The sequence below is a fragment of the Octopus bimaculoides genome, chromosome 5, assembly GCF_001194135.2.
Source record: "Octopus bimaculoides isolate UCB-OBI-ISO-001 chromosome 5, ASM119413v2, whole genome shotgun sequence".
Taxonomy (NCBI): domain Eukaryota; kingdom Metazoa; phylum Mollusca; class Cephalopoda; order Octopoda; family Octopodidae; genus Octopus; species Octopus bimaculoides.
In genome coordinates this window covers 32,374,457-32,389,379 of record NC_068985.1, presented here as the reverse complement: position 1 = coordinate 32,389,379, position 14,923 = coordinate 32,374,457, and the positions used below count along the sequence as shown (strand labels likewise).

General features: G+C 33.8%; 1 protein-coding gene across 6 annotated transcripts in view; it reads right to left on the bottom strand.

Moving 5' to 3' along the window:
• LOC106883364 (PH and SEC7 domain-containing protein) overlaps positions 1–14,923 on the bottom strand; it is a 178,129-nt gene that overhangs the window by 158,626 nt on the left and 4,580 nt on the right. The window lies entirely within an intron of this gene.

Below are 14,923 nucleotides of genomic sequence, written 5' to 3'. Positions count from 1 at the left end.
AACTTTGACCCAGAAGTTGGCTTTCCTCAGGCTGTTGGCCAAATTGGCATATTGTTCAGTCTTGAACATGTGCGGCTTCTATTCTACTTTCAAATAACTGAGTTTAATCAAAATCAGTTGCTTAGATGAACTGGAATGGAATATGATATCCAACCTCAAGCCACTCACTCTTCCTGATAATTTCTGGGTGTTTTGTTGATCTTGTGAGGTCTGCTGAGCACTCCCACTCATCTGCATTACCCAGAAGACTCCACTCCCATGTCCAGTATAGCATAACTGTTCTTGGTCAGGACAAGCTGCCTCCTACCATATAGAATGTTGAAGATTCTGATGCTATGTAAAATCTATGCTCAGAACAAACTGACAGCAAGAGCAGCATCTTATTGGCATTAGGATTGCAGCCAACTGACAGAAAACTCTGCATTACGATATGCATATGTGGAAGCTCATGGGACTGCATACTGTCAATGACATGCTTGTTTTATAGCAGAATCAAATTCTGCTGAAGTAGTTGTGTTTTTATTTTTACATGACATCAAAGAATACTTGTTTCCAATATCAAAATTCATATGAACTACATAGTGACATAACTCATCTTTTACAGTCAGTGTAAAGTGCAAAATTTCAAATTAAATGCACAGCAAGGTGCAGATAAACTTTACAGTTTATCATGCTTTTTTTTCACATAATAAAAAGAAAACTAACTTACATACAAGTACAGATATGGAAAATATTTGCTATGCAATACCTCACTCAATGTCAACCTTGAGCTAAGAAAAATCACTGTACTAACTAAACAAAAAAAAAAAAATTACAATATAATAGAAATTCAAAACTTATGTTCCTATACAAGTTTTGAATTTCAGGAAACATTTAAGCAATTGTTAATTTTACAAGAATTAGTAGACAAATTTCTTTCAAAAACAATAAGAATAAAATAAATTATAAAAACAGAAAAGATTCACTGGAATATGTAATCCTCAGTACACTGTCTAGAAAAAAGAATGCAATCACATATGGAGCTTCTTTGATCATTGGTCTGCTCAATCTGAGCTAAAACAAATGAAGGTCGTAGAGTAAATAATGCTAAATCTTCAAACTACCCCTACTTACAATTAAATAATTGCTGTTAAAGCAAAGACTCAATAATCAAACTACCATTCAGAATTTGGGATCATAATCCAAAGTGCAAACACAAGTTTGTAGAGCATTCATAAATGTATTTTGTAAAGGAAATAGAGTAAATACGACACATGAAACAACAAACTTCAAAAGAGAAAATTACAGCCAATATAGATAGGGTAAGTGCAGTCACCTATCAAATTTGATAATTGCTTATCGTGAACAGTTTTCCTTCAGGTTAATAACTGGACAAGCTTTTCCCAGCTGTTACTGATCTCATATTAGGTAATGTAACTATTCCAGTCTCTTTTTTTATCTATTTATTTTTTTGCTTGACCCTGCTGCATTTAGCTTAGCTAAACAACTCACATATTCACTTCATTAACATCATTCATTTCAATGTTTATATTATTAGCACTGTTGCATCAGTGAAGACAGTCTGGAGGTACTTGTGGCATATAACATTTATAAATGAGGGGCATCAACTATTTTGCCTAAAATTAAATCTTTCACTCTTAAGCGAATTTATATTTTCAATGTAACCACTTTTTCAGATCACTTGCACTTAGCTGGTTTCCAAAATTTGCTTCATACATCCTTTGGAAAAAATCTGACCCAGATGTTATAAATCTTCCACTAACTATAGTTACTTTTTTAATACATATATCAATCACATAACTCATTTCTTTACATTATTGTGAATAAAATGCTAAAGTTCTCTAAACTTCTAACCACTTTAACTTTTGACATCATTTCAGTGTTAACTCACTCAACAAAATGAATAGACTATTGAAACAACAAACCTTTATTATTTTAAGTGAATTATCATAACAGAGCATTTCAGCAGCTCAAGTATCTCAAATTACTAATTACATTTTATGCATTTACTCATGACTAGATTAGCCATAATTTGATACACTACTTTCATTCTAAGGTGTTATGGATTAGACACATTTGCTCCTCCTATTTTACATGGGTTTGACAATCGTTTTGGTCCAAGTCAATTCTTACATGGAATTAGTGCCCTTCTAGACAGGTTGAGAGTCATGACTTACTCTGATAGGATTTATACAGCTGAATACATTCCTAACAGCAACCACTGACTTCATTTTATCATGGATCCCCAACACTAGAAAGATTGTTTTATCCTCAACAAGAACAAAGAGTCTTTTCTATACTACATTGTCTAGGTTCACTAATGACTTTACAAAGCACTGTGTTTTACTGTGACACAAGTATGACAAAGATTGCTTTGTCCCTAAGGCGGCGAGCTGGCAGAAATGTTAGCACGCCGGGCGAAATGCTTAGCGGTATTTCGTCTGCCACTACGTTCTGAGTTCAAATTCCGTCGAGGTCAACTTTGCCTTTCATCCTTTCAGGGTCAATTAAATAAGTACCAGTTACGCACTGGGGTCGATATAATCGACTTAATCCATTTGTCTGTCCCCTCTGTGTGCAGCCCCTTGTGGGCAGTAAAGAAATAACAGATTGCTTTGTCTCTGACAAGACTAATGAGTCTTCTCTATTGTATACTGTTACCATTTGTTCAAGATAACATGACTGAGAAGATGGATAGAAGGGAGTAATAAAGAGAGAAAAGAGTGGTAGTAGTGATTATGATGAGAGAAACAAAGTGATAGAGGCAGTGGAGTAATGGAAGAGAGACAGTGTAATGTATGAAAGCAATGAATAGGACAGTCTAAGAGAGATGGTTGTGATAAGTAATAAGAGAGTAAGTAATGTAGAAAGAAGATAAAGAGTGATTAGCTTGCAATAAATGGTGATGGTAGTGAGGTTGAATACAGAGTCAATGTCAGCCTTTAATACAGTGGGCATGATGGGAAACAGGTATAGTGATAAGAGAGCGAATGAATATTGGACAGGCAGCATGGTAGTGACAGAAGAATGGAGCTAAATTAGAGGGTTATAAAAAGATGATAGAGCCATAAATAAAGACTTGACAACAACACAATAGGCAAAAGCCAAACGTTGATATGCACATTCCAACCTACCATCATTTTAACATTTGTTGTGCCATGATTGTCCAAGTGGATCTTCTCCAGCACCAAGTAGTGCTAGTTGTCATAGTCCTTTGTCATTTCCTTCAAGAGTCAGTTTTTTTGACAAAGATTCAATCACTGAATACTCAGCACTTCTTTATACAATTAACATCTTCCATATGCATCATCTGCTCATACCAGCACAATCTTCTCTCTCTTGTATATTACATCTGATTCCTCTAACACCCAGTATTTTCTAAGTTCATTTGTGTTCCATTGTTCTGCACACTAACAATATACAACCAGCAGAGCATGCTCACTTCATATATTTCCAGCCTTTGCAAATGCTCCACATTTAAGACTCATCTCACTAGCATGTAGCATTGCACTTCATATGCAGACATTATACAATCTGCACTTTACTTAGAGAGAAATCTATTATTACTAGCAGATGTAATAACTCCCTGAGCTTTTTCCACCTTGTATTACTTGTAGCTACTATTCTCTAGAACTTTCCACACCTAATTAGATCACAAAGGTAATAAGCTTTTAATTTTAAAGTATTTTCTGTGTACTTTTATTGCTGAGTGCTCATGTGCATCTGCCACATACAGAATTTACTTTCACTGTCAGCCTGCTTGTCATCCCACCACACCACTTGCATGTGCCTAGTTTATCTCATGGAATTTCTATCAAGCACAGTCATTTCCTTGATGATAGCACAATCTTAACTACTTTGCTACTAACAAAAGTTTTAGCTTTAGCTAAGGTTACTTGAGACCTCTCAAGTTTTGCTGCCATATCTTTAATTTCTTCTCTGAGCAGATTTGACTCCAAGAACTAGGTCATAAGCATATAGGAATTCCTGCAGACAAGTAACTTTTGTATTATGGCTCAGTGGACTAAAATAAACAATACAGCAGAAAACTAAGCTCTGACGACCCTTACTTGCATGCTAAATTTTTTGCTGGATTCATTGTTCTCACTTTGTCAACTGCACCTGTATACATGACTTCCATGGGCTTCTCATATCATTTATCTATCTCTTGTCCTCTTAATCCCTGGACAGCAGAATGTAGAATCCCGTCAAAGGCCTTCTTCATGTCAATGGATGATAGGTATAATAACTTTCTCCTTCAGTTGCCTCAGAAGAGAATATTGGCTGTAACTCTTCTTGGCACAACCGACTGTGTCGCATCTAAGGCTAACTCCCTTTCTATAACTTTCAAACCTGACTCATCAATTTGATGTTTCTGCAATCATCTCACTCTAGTGCACCACTCATTGTTCATTTATGTGTAAATTCATTCCTACACATAGCTTTAGCACTTTGGTGCTGTCAATACTTTTAGTGTCTTAGTTCACATGTGCATCACTTTTCTTGCAAGATGTTACACATTCAACAGAATACAGCTGCTAATTTCACTATATCATCCACTTTCTAGGTCTCACCATCATGTTTTTTTTTTAATATTAGCTTGGCCTGGGAAAAGAGCTGTACCCATAGCCTTTACAGACCCTGGGTGCAGGCGGTTAGGGAGGAATGAAGGATGATATCATCTGCATAAGAGTGGGCATTGTTGAAATTGATAACAAGTAGACCATTGAGGTACAGAGAAACTGTAGAGGGCAAAACGGAGTTAATAGAATGTGATTAAGAGAGAGAGAGAGAGAGAGAGAGAAAGTGCCATCAATAAAAGCTGCAATGCTGTGATCTGATGAGAAACCACTATTCCAAGAAGCAAAATATGGATAGAGTCCACAGGAAGCCAGTTTAGTCAAAACATTTAAACAATTTGCTGAATTTGAAAGCACTCAGAAAAGTAGATTTCCAATTGATCTGGATTTGGAAAAGTTATAAAGATGAGCAGAGAGAGAGAGAGATTTAAGGGATTAGAAGGTTGTTTATGGCTGTCTTCATCACCTTTGAGATGCTGGAACTGTTCATACAATAAGATATTAGCTAACAGAGTCACAGGGGTTGTTCTGAAGAATAGGACATACTGCAGTATGTTTCCAAAGATCAGGATATATGTATGTGTGTGTGTATATATATATATATACAGAGAGAGAGAGAGAGATTAAAGAGTTTGGTGAGCTCTCGAATAATTTATTTGAAGGTAACAGTAAAGTCATTGTCAAGACCAATGGCTTTGTTGGTTTCAAGTGAATGGAAGGGCTTTCATAGTCGGCACGTCTATGTGCATGATGGAGAGAAAAGGGATAGTTTTGGAAGACATTCATCAAGCGCATGTTATATGGTGTTGGATGCAAGGCGCATCATAGTTCTTATAACATGCTTCATAGTTTGTAGAGAGGAAATGGTTTGTTACCAAAAGAAAAACCTCTTAAACTTCTGCCATTCTTCTCTTACTGTAGCTACTCACTGTCACTACAACCACCACCGCTGATTAGGTAACAAACTTCTGACTTCATCAAATGAGTCAACTTTAAGTTCATGAACTTTGCTTCACGAGTCTACAGTTTTGTTTCTCATGAATATTTAGGACATTTGAAATGTTATTTTTCAATCAGCCATGGGTTGATACATACTACTCTTTTCCTATTTATCAACTATGGCCACTCTACATTGGCTAGGATTCCCTGCTTTGTTGGTCTTTGCCACACTGACCTTTGTAATCTACAAAAATCTTCCTTTCCAACATAGTCAAGACTTTGTGATAATCTTTGATCATCCGGTTCCAAATACATTTCAATGGTCAAATCCTTGGTAAGCCCCAATTTAAATTATAAGCCTAGTCTATAAATCACATTTTTAAACCCTTCCACACAATAATGATCTTTCACTATCTTTCTTTATTAACCTATCATTTTTAATCCTTCCTTATCCTCTAACTTTTACAGTAGTTAGGGGATAAGCAGTAGTTTTACAGTATGGATAATACCTTAATAATATAAATGACTAATTCAATGATTAGGACCAGGATTGTAGAGTCAGAAGCAATTATTTAGTAACTGGAACCAAAATCGATACATTTTTCTAACTCTGAGTAAATGCACTAAAAAATTTCCAATTTCAAAGATACGTTTTTTGCACAGAAAGCAAATCAATATTTAAGAGCTTCTCGGAATTAGGATCTGATATAAGCAATTCTGATTTTAATACTATGTTAATAAATTTTGAATTTAGATTTTTGATTTAATCCCTATTCTATGAATACAATGTTTCTTCAATAAATTTTGTACAATATGAATTCTATTTAATGCAATCTTTGATTTATATTCACTTAAATTTCATATTCAAACAATATTTAGAAAAAGTTGCACATCTAGTTTACTTTATTTCTTTTAAAATGGTCATTTAAGGTTATTTTTATCAAAATAATATAAAAGAAATACTAAAACTTTGAAGTTTTAGATTTTAGATTTAAACTTGAATCCTTTGTAACAGAATGCACTTTAACTTTTTAAAAAATTTTGTCATATACTTAATTGGTTATAACTTCTCTAATAAATATGAAAAACAACACAGCTTTATCCTTTTAATCCACACTGTAACAGGTTAGGGCACTAAAACATAACCTAATGATTTATAGTGACTATATATTTTGTGTTCTTTCAATATAAGAAATATATGATTAGTCTTACATGTAATTTTGACATTATGCAGTCAACTGAACCAGTTAGAGATGTATTTTATTTGAACACAATAAAATCATAATCTACACAATGAGTTGACCTTACAAGGACTAACACAAAAGCCTTTTCCTTTTACGATTCGTAAAAACTTACAGCTTAAGACTTCAAATGTATTCCTGTATTGTATTTTCATTCCTATTTCTTCAATCCGATGCTGTAACCTAGTAAGACAACAATAAAAATGTTCACAAAAAGAAAAATCTACTCAGCTTTTTTTCTACACAATGGATGGCCTTTGACAGGGTCCTGTACTCTTGGTTGATACTGAAAATGCCTAGTACAGATGAACTAATTGTCAAAGCTGTACAAGTTTATGTATAAGGGTGTTTTTATGGGTCGATTCTAACATTCTCAATGCAAACTACTACAAATCTGCACAAAAAAGTTTTAAATCTGAAAGTATAGTCTATAATATAAAGTACTAAATAACAGAGAATACAAAACCCCTGTGCTGTCAGTACAACTCAATACAAAAATGGATACACAAGAATGTAGTAAGATCTCCGGCAGTCTGACAGAAAATCAGCGCTTTGAATGAGATACAAGTAGTTATCTCTTACAGTACCCAAGAATTGAAGCTTATTATTTGCTTGAATGACACATAGGAAACATCACCATATAATGTCCACATTAACATGCTTATATGGCTCAGACAGAATTTGTGATACATCTACAGCCAGATGCTCTTCCTCCAGCCAACCTTCATGTTTCCCAGCAAAGTAATGTTTCCCTATAGCTGGACATATTTTCATGGAAGATTGGAAACAAATAGTATTACTTGTATGACAGTGATGCTAGTTTACAACCATCACATGATGTCAGGACAAAGATACACACAAACATACATATATAGACAACCAGCTTCTTTTAGTTTCCATCTACCAAATCCATTCACAGGGCAAGAGATTATAGTAGAAGACACTTGTCCAATGTGCCATGCAGTGGAACTGAATCTAAAACCATAACCATGAGGTTGGGAAGCAAACTTCTGTACACAGTCACATTTGTGCTAATAGAAAATTTATAACCTCGAAGTAGACAATAGAGTTGGCACAGTCCTCAGACTTGCAAGCTCCTGTCAAACCATCCAACCCACACCAGCAAAGAAAACAGGCATTAAATGATGATAACTCGAGTGATGTTGAAGAAGATTACAGAAATAATAGAGTATAAGTGAGTGAATTAAATTTAGATGACTTATTACTTCTATTGAAGACAAAATGCTTGTGTGAATAGCATATGAAGCCTGTGTAAGAGGTGTGACATTGCATGGTAATAAGACATACATTAAATGAAGAGAATTTATTGTATCTGAAGAGTAGTCAGCAGAAGAAAATCATTGAAGAATTCTGATAGCTGTTAAACTTGTAGGCAACCAAGCTTTCTTTCAGAAAGTGTAAGATCTGATCATAGATGGATGTGATACAAGCAACAAATCCAGAAGTTTACATGATACAATGGATGTCTATCTACAACAGACCACTATTGAGCTAAGAGAGCAGCTAGCATTAAAAGCATTCATCAACAAATACAAAACATGACTGTATTACAATATTACATATAAATGTGACATGAACAGACAATAAGTGCTGGCTGGCTGGTGCAATATACTGACACTGGACATGGTGGTGAGCTGGCAGAAACGTTAGCATGCTAGGCAAAATGCTTAGCGGTATTTACGTTCTGAGTTCAAATTCCGGCGAGGTCGACTTTGCCTTTCATCCTTTCGGGGTCGATAAATTAAGTACCAGTTACACGCTGGGGTCGACGTAATCGACTTAATCCCTTTGTCCGTCCTTGTTTGTCCCCTCCATGTTTAGCCCCTTGTGGGCAATAAAGAAATAATAAATGTTAGCACGCTGGGCGAAATGCTTAGCAGTATTTCATCTGTCTTTATGTTCTGAGTTCAAATTCTGCCGAGATCAACTTTGCCTTTTATCCTTTTGGAGTTGATAAATTAAGTACCAAATTGTGTATTGGGATCGATCTAATCAACTGGCCCCTCCCCCAAAATTTCGGGCCTTATACCTAGAGTAGAAAAGAATATACTGATACTGGACATTGTGGCAAGCTGATAGAAACGTTAGTATGCCGAGCGAAATACTTAGAGGTTTTTCATGTCTTTACGTCCTGAGTTCAGATTCATCCTTTCGGGATCGATAAATTAAGTACCAGTTGCATACCAGTAATCGACTGGCCCCTTCCCCAAAAATTTCAGGCCTTGTGCCTAGAGTAGAAAATATACTGACATTGGACAACACCTATGGTAAATTATGATTGAGGACAAAAGGAATTTGAAGCGGTTAGGTTCATTTAATTTTAGATTTCACACAAAATGACAAAACAATTGTTATGAGAGATGATACAGCAAACCTAGCCACCCCAATGACCACAGCAAAGAAAAAAATGAGAAAGATGATGAACATCAGACAGCTCAATTCATACCTTATCTAAGTTTTAAGCCTTCTCTGTAGATCCTGGAATGATTTTTACAAATACACTTACTATTATCTCAACGAAAATTTGTGAATTTCTTTTTAATAACTTCAAAACCAAAGATGGAGAACTCGTGTGAAAACTTACCAAAAACACTGCACTCACAGAAAATAGTTACTCGTAAAGCTACTCTTTTACTCTCCTCCTCCAAGTTATCCACAGATTTTTCATAAAACAAAATGAAAAACTTCAACATGAAATGATGTTCATGAAATGTTATTCTTGAAACATTTTCTTTGCAATTTACACTATTTCAACTATATCTAACATTAAATTAGGTTATCTTCATTATTTGGTTTGTAAATTTTAGTTACATGTAATTCCTTCTTTGTAATACCCTTACCAGTATAGAAGTTACTTTAATACTCCTACATTAGTCATTAAAGAATTTTTTGCACAACCAAATTAACTAAACAAGGAAACAATGCTATAAGTAACAATTCTAACACCTTCAGCATAATACTAACTACTTATCAAAGTTTTGCAATATTCCAGTACTATTCCCTTAATAGCCTCACTAATTCATAATGGTTTCCTTTTGCTGGTTCATTTGTAAGCTACACTATATAATAAACCTCAATGTGTGTCTGTTCCTCTTCGCTGAGTGTAAATGTGTTCAGCTGACCCTCAGAGTACAGTTCCTATCCTCTTTATCCACTTTACAAAGAAAAAAAAATTTCTCCTTCCATTCAATATAATTTTTTTAGACTACATTTCTACTTTTACAAATTTATCTTATTTTATGGCCCTTTTTCAGTCACATATTAGCAAGCGACATGCAGCTGAAATAGTCATAGAATAAGATAATTTGCTTACATGAGCAGAAAAAAAAAATTCTCTAAATAAAAAAAAAAAAAGTTGAACTATTTTTTTCATTTTTCTATTTCATGAGAAAAAAAAAAAAAAAGGAAAAATCTATGTTTCAGCTATTGATTTTAGTCAACTCAAAAATATTTTCATCTTCAATCTTCTAGTCTTAAACTTTCCTTAACTAGTTTAAGAGGCTTCAATTCTTTAATACTGCTCTCTTCTGAGATGTACCCCTAATTTTTGGAATCCTGTAACATGCTCCACCAAAAAGAGCAAACTCTCTAGTCCTACCTAGTAACACCTATGTGGTCACTTTGTGGAAACAGCGGCCAAATCTCCCTCAAAAAAGAAGACATTAAATAATGTAGTCCTACGTTGCACTAAAAAGAGTTGGTCACAGCTGAAATACTTTTGATCATAGGGGGTAACAAGCAACACATGAGACAACTGTAAGCATACACCCCCTTGTGTGTCTCTCTCCTTCCTCACTGACTATCAGCATGCTTCTAAAGAAAAAAAATTATCAAAGTTTTTCTCTCCCATATCTCTTGGACCAAAATTGTAAGACAATTCCATTGCACCATATGCTTATAGGACTCTCAACTCTTTCAGTCTGTTTGATTGATGTCCTCAAGGTTTAACTTGGTTTAACACATTTCCTTCTATATATTAACAATCTATTCAGTCAATTCTAAGAGAACTTCTGCAGGTAATACCAATCTTAAATTTTCCGCATGCAACCTAGACACTTTTATTGCACCATCACATTTTTTTTTATAATGGTTTGAAGGAAAAGGATGTACCCATAGCCTTCACAAGCTCCACCCTACCCTTTCAAGATTGAACCACCACAAAAAAATAAATAAACATAGGCGACATTCTGGAAAAGAAGTCCAGAACACTTCCCTCAATTAAAAGAGAAAACCTCTCACCAAAAACATTTAGAGCCTCAGTTTTTGCTCACAACTAAATGTTCTAACGGACTAATTTTTAAAGAGTATTATACAACTCAAACAGCCTATTCTTTATACTTCAGTCCTATTAACCCTGAACACCTGGCCAACTTATCGTTTTGACCATTGGCAGCTGTCTTTTATAATACGACCATAAATTATCCTCTAGCATCTCAAGCAATTTTGTCTTCTGATCAATAGATTGCTTGTATACTACAATACCGTTCCTATCAGATTAATACTTTTAAGCAAACTAATCAATAACATAAATTACCGACTCACTTTTTATCCAACTTTGTTCTCAAAATATCTATTAAAAATTACAACTCCAGAAAATTAAACCATAACCATTTAAATGTTTTGGTATTGAATTACAAAATACAAAGATCAGAATGTATTGATTTGATCACTTATTTAATCTTTTGTTTCTAATTAGCTTTTTGTTTTCCTTTTCCTGATTTGTCATTGGACAGCAGCCATGTAGGACATCACATTCATAGGCTTTGTTCGTTATAAACCATAGCACTGGTACTTATTTCAACAACTTTGGAAGACTTTGACCCAGTTAGGATTTGAACAAAAATTCTGTTTGATACTTTACCGATTGTCTATTTACCACGGCATATTCTATAATAGCCCGCTCAGACAAATTGTAAACCCTATCTTAATCATATGTTATTGATATAGTTTCTATAGTAGGATGCCCTTTCTAAAGCCAGCTACCTTACAAAGTGTACTGAGTGCACTTTCGCATAGCACCAAAATGGTATTCAAAATGTTATAACTAACCGATGTCTATGCAGAACCTCCTAACTAGGTTGTACTTCTTAGTACAGTGTTGTTCGTTTCATTTTTTTCTTCTTATACACACTAGTTCTATGTTTATACTGGAAACCTTTTACATCCTACAACGTAAATTTTCACACGCATACATGTTAATCGTTGGAGATGAAGTGGTTCCTTATAGCTCTTAGTCAAGGGAAAAGCAACCGAATATTGATCGTTTGAGAACTTACTTCCACATAGCACATGTAATGTGTGTGTGCGTGTGAAGAGAACTCAGAAAGATTCTATGATTGCCAGACATTCTCAAAAGAACCATCTACAAGTAACAAACCAAAATCTGTAGCTGGAACACAACTGACAGAAAATATAGAAGCAGACTATAAAAGGCAAATATTAGGACTGAAAAAGCAACTAGAAATATAACAGTTTTACAAAGATTTTTTTATAAATCAAACAGTATGAAGATATAATAATACTTTATGAAAAATGTTACACATTTAGGATTTGAAAATATGTCAATATCATTCTCAGAATTTCGATGAAATGTGCCCAGAGGTTATTCCAGCAAAATCCAGCAATTTCCTATTGGAACCATGTCGTACAAGTTTAAAAAGAGTTCTAGATTAATAATTTTTTCATAAAACAATCAGAAGCATTTTAAAAGGATGTTCTTTACATCAAACATAGTAATGGCAGAGTATTGTGGAAACTTGAGCTAATCAGTCACATGTGTTTTCAGTTATCTTTTGCGTTTTGAGATGCAGTCTATGTGTTATAGTGTGTTAACATATTAACTAAGCACACAAAATATAATCGTGTGAATAATAAACTCCGGTTTCTACAAAATTAAAACAAGAGAAAAATATTTTACTGTTGATTTATCTTACTATGCTTCAAAAGGAAATCGCCCAAAATTCTCTATTACCAAACAGGAAGCATTGGTATCTCATTCAAAATTATAACTATGAAACACTATTTCATGGATTTGAAATGTAGTGACTAACAAATATCTCCAAAGGAAGTCGATCATTAATAGAGAAAACGAATACACTCCTACACAAAGTGGAAATTAAAATTAGTTTGTCAAAAGAAAAACGTAAAAAAAATTGAAATGTCTATGTCAATTATCTGAATATTCGTGAAGAAGAGTTATAAAGCACTGAAGATTATTAACGCACAATACAATAGAACTAAAATACTGAGGTTTTAGAATAATTACACTATATCACAAATGTAATCAATGGAAGAATGTGCCAATGATTTCCAGATAATAAATAAGAATTCAACAACATAAAATAGTTCAATTAAATGAAAATGTTTAAAAAGAATAACTGTATAAAGCGATCTTTTTTTTTTCTTTCACTGTCAAGAGAGTTTTTAATTTAAAAAAATATAACAGACGAAAATCATGATTTTAAATTCGGTGATATAAAAGAAAATTCCCTCTTCAACAACTTTCCGGGGATAATCAGAAAATATGTTACGAAATATATCACGTTTTAAAGAATTAATTTCTTTAAACAAAACAATATACTGGATATGAATTAGTTACAGGAAGAAAATGAAATGTCAAACAATGAGGTCGATTTGTCCACAAACTATTACGAAGCACCATCCAGTTCAAAAAGGATACACTTCCGACATACAAGAGGCACTGAGTTGATGTGACCGGATGTAAAAAAAAAATACATCAAAGTGGATCATAAGCAGTAACATTAGCTGCCAAGTTGTATTTTGAGAACGGAAAACGACAAATTATTTTAGTGCCACCGTAACACTTGTATAAAATTCGAATGCGCATGTGTTTCTAATGAAATATCATGGTCAACATTACAAAATAGGGTCTACAAGCCAGACGAACAGAGTAAATCTATACCGAATCTAGATGGGCGTCACTATCTTCTGCTAATTTCGTTAAGTATATCTATTAGTCCTAAACGTATAAAATTCTGAATGGCTCGCTACAGGACAAAAAATAAAATATTTTAAATGTTATTCATATTTTTTTTCTCCAATTAAGAAATGTCATAGAACAAAAAGCTGAATTATATAGGGTTTTATAAGCAGACTGTCAAAGGTCCGATTTTTAACCAATGGCTAAAATAAAATTAATTTAGTATATGATGTTCACAATACTTTCTAAACATAATAGCAAAATATAATGGTATATAGAAGTATAATAAATAGTCCTCACAAATGTGGTAACCATTTTCAACTGAATGATTAGTGGTTATTTTATAAGTTAATAACTCTTTCTTTCAAAAACATGACGGCAATTCTTTTAGGGTTAGAGTTAAAACAGTCACGTCAGCTAATTTAATATATAACTTCCTGTTTACTGCATTTACTATCAATAGTTAATTGTAGTGGCCACCTGAAAGAGTCTGTAACACCCAAATGCATTTTAAAACATGATAGACAAAAAAAAAAACGGCATGGTTGAATTGCAATGGCGAGCGCTGGAAAGAAGCTCCCAGCGAACCCGATGCGCGACCTGATTTCTATTCTCATTTGAACTATTCCACTTCACATACGTTGCTGCTAAGGCTTGATTCTCACAGTCTCGTTTTTACACCCATTAAATCTGATATTTTGTGCCTAAGTAAGAAATCAATATATATCCATTATCAAAAGTTGTTTTCTGCACTGACAATACTACACCTACAAAGACAACTATACAAAGTTAGCTAAGTTTAGAATTTCCTGCAGCTGCTAACAAAACATTATGAGCCAAAAGTCTCTTAGGGCTTCCTTATACACAGACATGTATGAAACTTATTTTCAATAAATTATTATCATACTTCAATAAATTTTATATGGACGACTTTTTGATTAAGATACATATAAATAAAAGAACGTATAAAATCGTTGAATTTTATTATTCAAGTGGACAATTAATTCAAACTCAAGCTACTTTTGTCCATCTTATAGTAAAATTTATAAATATATGGAAACCGAACTACAGTTCAAATCTAATATGAGAGTAACCATTCAAAAGTAAATAAGTTTTTAATACATATAAAACAACTTTCGTACATGAGTGTGCGTATATCTGTATTAGTAACACTTCAAGAGAACTGCCATTTTATATATATA